Source organism: Carlito syrichta, unplaced genomic scaffold (assembly GCF_000164805.1).
Source record: "Carlito syrichta isolate Samal-C Ts95f unplaced genomic scaffold, Tarsius_syrichta-2.0.1 Scaffold316483, whole genome shotgun sequence".
Taxonomy (NCBI): domain Eukaryota; kingdom Metazoa; phylum Chordata; class Mammalia; order Primates; family Tarsiidae; genus Carlito; species Carlito syrichta.
In genome coordinates, this window is record NW_007260579.1 from 25,364 (window position 1) to 32,959 (window position 7,596).

At 41.0% G+C, this 7,596-nt stretch overlaps 1 pseudogene; it reads left to right on the forward strand.

The window, feature by feature from the left end:
* The first annotated feature begins 102 nt into the window (after positions 1 to 102).
* On the forward strand, positions 103 to 4,629 carry LOC103277125 (annotated as a pseudogene).
* Positions 4,630 to 7,596: the final 2,967 nt, after the last annotated feature.

Here is a 7,596-nt window from a genome sequence, read left to right on the forward strand (position 1 = left end):
GGGGGGCGGGTGCGGGGAGCGGGGTGTGAGGTGCTCTAGGGCCCCGCCTCTGCCTCTCCGCCCCCTTACCACCCCTGAGCGGGAAGCAGCCAACGCTCCGCCATGGCCTCGGGAGCCGGAGGAATCCGAGGGGACAGTAGCGGCAAGATCCGGCCGTGGCATTGCCACTAGGGGTCAGTTCAGCCTTACCAGCAGGGGTGACCACAGGACTGGGGTATTCTTAGCAACGTTACCGAATCTGTTAAGAATATTGTGCCCGGGTGGCTACAGAGATACTTCAGCAAGGATGCAGATGCATGCAGCCGCTCAGCGGACACACGTGAGGTTCCAGGCTGGCCAGAAAATAGAGAAGACCATCTGCTACGTGCTGAGGAAGAGGACTCTAATGCCAACGGTGGGAGAATCGCTCCTGAGCCAGCAGCCAGTAATACAGAAGGACCTTCAACAACCAGTACTGCTTCAAATTACCTAGATGTATCAACAAGGCCTTCTCTTCACCGGAGCCATCTGAATTTCTCCATGTTGGAATTCTCTGCATTACACACTCAGCCTTCCACATCCTCGGGATTCCCAATTGGCAGTTCAGGAATTTCCCTCGTAAAAGAAATGAAAGCTTCTACCTCTCAGCACGATGATGATAACATCTGAACTACCAGTGGCTTTTGTTCAAGAGTTTCTGATAAAGATATCACTGTTTCAAAGAACACATCATTGCCACCTCTCTGGTCACCAGAAGCTGAACGATCTCATTTCCTCTCACAGCACACTGCCACCAGCTCAGAAAAGCCAGTATTCAACTTGTCTGCCTTTGGAACTCTTTCCCCTTCACTTGAGAAGTCTTCAGTCCTTAAAAGTAGTCAGCTTGGAGATTCTCCATTTTATTCTGGAAAAACAAGGTATGGTGGGGCAGCAGCTGCTGTAAGACAGCCTGAACTCCGAAATACGCCTTATCAGGCACCAGTCAGAAGACAAATGAAAGCTAAGCAACTCAGTGCACAGTCTTATAGTTCAACAGCTCGGCGCATATTGCAGGCTTTAGAGAAGATGTCAAGCCCCTTAGCGGATGCCAAAAGAATTCCATCTGTTGTTTCTTTGAATTCTCCTCTCGATAGGACTGGAATAGATATTACAGATATTCAGGCCAAAAGAACAAAGGTGGAATCTCAGTATCCCTCTGTTCAGAGACTCATGACCCCAAAGTCAGTTTCCATAGCAACAAATTGAATTATTTATTTTAAGCCATCTCTGACCCCATCTGGTGAATTAAGGAAGATTAATCAAAGAATAGATCAAAAGCACAGTACTGAATATGAAAAAAATATGACACCAGGACAAAACAGAGAATGAGAAAGTGGCTTTTCATGCACAACTTTCAGTTTGCCTGCAACAATGGTTCATTTTCTGGAGGAGGTCGTGGAGGTGGCAAGATAAGACGAGAGAGAACACCCTCTGTTGCTTCTAAACCTTCAGAGAAAGAGGAAATGGAAGTACCAGCTTACTGAAAATCTCTCTACCAATCTCTAGTTCTTCACTGTCTACATTCAATCTTAGTTCCCCTGTGATCACAGCTTCCTCTCCATCACCTATGAACCCACCTCAGTCATTAACAAACGAGGTACAAATGACCCCCCAAGCAGCACTGGCAGTCCTGTGTTTACATTTTCACCTCCAATTGTAAAATCTACTGAGGCATACATACTACCTCTGTCATCTCCATCATCTATGGGATTTACATTTAGTGTGCCAATTGCAAAAACAGCAGAACTTTCTGACTCTAGTCGTACTTTAGAACCAACTATAAGTAGTTCAGCTCAAGCTGTGACTGCAATGAATAGCACAAGTTGCAAAAGGATGATAGATGAAGATTGTGAGGGCCCTTTTAGACCTGCAAAAACCCTGAAAGAAGGAAGTGTTCTGGATGTTCTGAAAAACCCTGGCTTTTCATCACCAAAGGCAGACTCTCTTGCTGCTCAGCCTACCACAACAAGCCCGGTAATTTATGCAAGACCTGCAGCAAGTTGCTTTTCTTCTAGTGGAATTGAATTTGGGGAAAGATTAAAAGCTGAATCCTCATGGCAATGTGATACATGTCTACTGCAGAACAAAGTTATAGACAATAAGTGCATAGCCTGCCAAACAGCAAAAATGCCACCAAGAGATGCTGCTAAACAGACTGGAATTGGGACACCAAGTAAAAGTGGCAAAGCAGCTCTTTTGCATCAGAGATAGGCTTTGGAGACAAATGTAATCCAGTCCTAGGAACTTGGGATTGTGATACCTGCTTAGTGCAAAATAAACCTGAAGTGATAAAATGTGTAGCCTGTGAAACACTGAAACCTGGAATTGGTGTGAGGCGAGCCCTAACTTTGAGAGTAGTTTCCGAAAGTGCTGAGACTATAACTGCTTCATCTTCCAGCTGCACTGTGACCACTGGTACCTTAGGATTTGGAGATAAATTCAAAAGGCCTGTGGGATCATGGGAATGTTCAGTATGCTGTGTTTCTAATAATGCAGAAGACAATAAATGTGTGTCCTGTATGTCAGAGAAACCAGGAAATTCAGTACCTACTTCAAGAGGCAGCACTGTACCTGTCTCTCTATCATCCGGGAGCTGTCTAGGATTAGACAAGTTCAAGAAACCTGAGGGAAGCTGGGACTGTGAAGTGTGCCTAGTGTCGAATAAAGCAGATTCTACCAAATGTGTAGCATGTGAAAATGCAAAGCCAGGCACAAAATCCGAATTTAAAGGCTTTTGCACATCTTCCTCATCTTCAAACTCAGCAGCCTCATCCTTCAAATTTGATATCCCATCATTCTCTTCTGGGTCTTCTCAGACTTCAGCATGCACTGGAAGTTTGAAATTTGGAGATCAGGGAGGATTTAAAACAGGTGTGCCATCTGATTCTGGGTCTATAAACCCCATGAGTGAAGGCTTTACATTTTGTAAACCAGTAGGATATTTTAAATTTGGAGTTTCATCAGACTCTAAATCTGAAAAAGTTAAAAAAGACAGTAAGAATGACAATAATTTTAAGTTTGGACTTTCTTCTGGTGTAGGCAACCCAGTTTCTTTAACTCCATTTCAATGTGGGGTGTCTAATCTTGGGCAACAAGAAAAGAAAGAGGAACTGTCTAAATTTTCCCCTTCAGGCTTTAGCTTTGGTACAGGTATTACCAACCCCACCCTTGTTATTACTAATGCCATCGTGACCTCTGAGAACAACAACAGTCTCAACTTTGGAACCATAGAAACCACGAGTGTTTCAGTGGCTTCTTTCACATGTAAGACATCAGAAACAAAAAAAGAAGAAATGCCTGCCACCAAAGGAGGGTTCACTTTTGGCAGTATGGAAGCTGCTTCTCTGCCATCTGCTTCAATGTTTGTTTTGGAAAGGACAGAAGAGAAACAGCAAGAGCCTGTCACTTCTCCTTCCCTAGTTTTGGGGAAGAAAGCTGACAACGAAGAACGAATGTGTGAACAAGTGTTTTCCTTTGGGAATTCAAAGCAAACCACAGGATGAGAGTTCTTCACAGCCCACATTTAGTTTTGGTATGGCAGAAACATCTGAGATGGAAATTGAATAGCCAGTAACTTTTGCTTTTGAAGCTCAAACCAATACTACAGCTGATCAAGGTGCAGCAAAGCCAGTTTTTAGTTTCTTGAACACTTCTTCTAGTTCAAATACACCAGCAACTTCTGCTGGTGGTGGCATATTTGGTAGTTCTTTCTCTTCCTCCAATCCACCTGTGGCTGCCTTTCTGTTTGGACAGGCCAGCAATCCTGTGAGCAACTCTGCCTTTGGTAACACTGCTGAATCCAGTACATCTCAGTCTTTGCTATTTTCTCAAGTTAGCAAACCAGCAACTACATCTAGCACAGCTACAGCTGTCATGCCATTTTTCTTTGGTTCAGGAACCAGCAGCAATAATACTGCAGCTTATGGTTTCAACTTTGGAGCTACAGCCACATCTAGCTCTACAGGATCTTCCTTTATGTTTGGAACTGGACCTTCAGCACCATCTGCCAGTCCAGTGTTTGGTGCTAATCAGATACTAACATTTGGACAAAATCTAGGTGCCAGCCATCCTAATCCCTCAGGCTTTGGATCTACACCATCCACAGCATTATTTTCTGCAGGTTCTCAGCCAGCACCACCTACTTTTGGGACATTGTTAAGCAGTAGTCAGCTTCCTGTGTTTGGTCAGCAACCTAGTCTATCTGCATTTGGATCTACACCATCCACAGCATTATTTTCTGCTGGTTCTCATCTGGCACCACCTACTTTTGGGACAGTGTTAAGCAATAGTCAGCTTCCTGTGTTTGGTCAGCAACCTAGTCTGTCTGCATTTGGTGCTGGAACAGCTCCTAATTCTAGTCCAGCTTTCCACCGTGGCAGCAGCACTACAAATTTCAACTTCACAAACAATAATCCATCAGGAGTGCTCACATTTGGTACAAATGCTAGCACAACTGCAGCCTCAGTCCCACCTTCCAACTCAGGGGTCTTTCCATTTAACCAGACTTCAGCAGCATTCACAGTAAGGTCAAACAGGAAGAATAAGTTCTCTTCTTCTGGAACTTCAGTTTCTGGTCACAAGATAAGGACTGCCGTTAGACGCCGGAAATAAAGGCACATTGGTGTTAGCACACAGTTTTAACAAGAGCTAGTGCCGTTTTCAGACTGGACTGGACTGTGTGCTGTGGTTATCTGAAGTCAGATCTACCTAAAGACTTATTTAATTTGGAAGCTTTCCTCCCTTTTCTTTCTTTATAGAAGCCGCATCCCCACCTCACCCACCCTCTTTTTAAAAAATAATAGCTTGACTGGGGACTGATTCTTCAGCAAAAATATTTTATGATCCAGCAGATTATTCACTAACTTGACATACTCCCCGTTATACCCAGGATAGAGCTCACACAGAGAATGACTTTGTACAGAACCTCTTTGCACCACTATGCGCATTGATAAGAATTTATGGACGCATTGGAATTGTAATTTTATCTGATGAATTCTGTATAGATTAGAATTCTGTATAGATTAGAGGATGTTGAAATGAATTATTTCTATGCCAAGTTTGTGCTGGTGTATGTGTGAAGTGAGTGAGTTAGGTGTATCATGCACTAAATCTTTTGATACAGGAAGCCTGATTAAAGAATGGTCCATGCTAAGGACTTGTTAGATCTAGTTCATTCTCCACTTAATAATTATATGCAAGCCAGGCTCGGTGGCTCAGCCTGTAATCCCGCGCCTTTGGGAGGCTGAGGTGAGTGGATTGCCTGAGCCCGCGGGTTCGAGACCTGCCTGGGCAGGGAGACCTCATCTCTACAATAAATCAAAACATCAGCCAGGCGTGGTAGCGCATGCCTGTAATCCCAGCTACTTGGAAGGCTGAGGTGGAAGGATCGCTGGAGCCCAGCAGGTCGAGGCTGCGGTGGCCGGGAGCGGCCACTGCACTCCCGTCTGGGCAACAGAGTGAGACTCCAACTCAAAAATAATAATAATAATAATAATAATATCTATATGCTATTTCTATATTTTCATTCTTCTATCATCTGTCTTGCCTTCTTCATTATTTTATTATGAAACTTATGTAAATACAATTTTGTTTCTGTACTTTTTTTGCATAACATAAAATCTGTGAACTTGAAATTTGAATTTTTGTGTTAGAATTTTTTATGTTGTTTGTTTAGTCTTGTCTAAGATTTTATTACATAAATCCCATTATTCAAAGTTGCCTAAATGCATTTGGAAATCTTTTTTAAAAAGTTGGAGATTCTTAAAGTTGAATTTATTGACTTTTCTGATCCAGTATTGTTTGGACCAAAAACCAGTATTGTACAAAGTATTAAGCATATATTTTTATATTTTCTGAAGTAGACTGTGATGACTTTGGATAATAAGAAAAAGTTTAATATTAAAGCCATGTTTATTACAATATAATTAACATGTTAAACCATGGGATAAATGCCATCAATAAAAATTTATGACATAACAAGAAAAGAATCACAAGCAAACGCAAATGTGGTTCCCTTCTACCCCCCCAACCTCAACCCTGCTAACAATTTTCAAGACTTAAACCAGATTATTAGGCATATCATGGGTAAAAATATTTCTTTGTAACACAAAGTACAATTAGCATTTTCTTATAAAAGATATTGGGTTATAAATGCTAGAAAAACAATATGTATCTGAAGAAGCAATGAAAATGCCTCAAGGTGAAATTGTCAGAACTGCTTACAGTTCCCTCTGAAATCACATTCTGACCACTTATGTAGTCAAGCAAAAAGTAGTAAATTGGAATCAGCATGCATAATTTAGTAAGGAATTATAACTATTTGATGAATAATACTAAAACAAATCTCAACCCAAGTTAACTTCTCAACATAATTTGTGAGGCATTTTTAACTTCTCTGGACAACTCACACACTCTGCAACAGGTCTTACCACTGAATTTTGTGTTATTCTTTTCTCTCTTCTACGAATGTCCTTAGTAGTGGGTACCCACACTTTACCTGTACGATGACCACATGTGTAGCTAACCCTGAATTGTACTCCACATTTCTAAAACAAACAAAAAAAGAATGTCCTTTTTCACCAGTCAGTGCATGCAAAACTAACTCATCCTTTAGGAACAAATTCAAAGGCTACTTGGACTTGAAGCTTTCTCTTATCCTCCATCTCGCATAAACTCTCTAAAAAAGTCAATATCTCTTTCCTGCACACATTTTAATAGTAACAACTGACATTCATTAAAAGATCACTATGTTTCATGTGCTGTGCTAAATTCTTCATATGCATAATTACCAATATAAAATAATGTGCTGTTTAGTCCCCAACGTAAAACTATGAAGTTGCAACCATTTTACAGAGAATTTGGAAGCTGAAGATGGTTAAATAACTTGAGGGTTGCACAGCTAGAAAGTGAAGAGTTTGCATTCAAACTCCTACCTTACAGTCTTGTAAGTTCATTGCACTGCTATATCCTGTATGAGGTTCTTATACTTTTTTTATCCCTAAGAATGGCTGGCACCATGTATGTCACATTGTGAAACAGAGGAGCTATTCAAAGGATGTTACCTAGGTTAGAGAGTGACCCAAGTGAGAAGAGTCTGTGACACCCAAGATTATAAGACAGCCAGAGAAAACCAGCAATTATCAAGGAAAATAGAAAGAAAATATATTTTCTGAAATAGAATATACTCATTTTGAATAGTCAATTAAAACAAGGCAGGCAAAGTAATCAGTCAGAGATACTGAGGGCAATTATATAAAAGGATAAAAGACACTCAGTGAGAGAAAGAAAAAGAATAACTCACCTGTTAATTTAACAAGGCATTAAATTAACCCTCCAAGTTGATATTTGCTTAATTTCAAATCTTGGAGAAACATTACAGGTCCAAAAGTCAAATTACATAATAATTAGAACTCTTCACAGTATCCCTGATGAGCTCCTTCCAGCTTCACCTTGAATTTGAGCAATTCAAACTTCAATTTTTTTCAACTCAGTTAAAAAAGGGGGGGGGGAATATCTTATTTAAGAAACTTAATTCTTTTTTTTTCTGTTGAGTTGGGGGTCTTACTCTGTGGCCAAGGC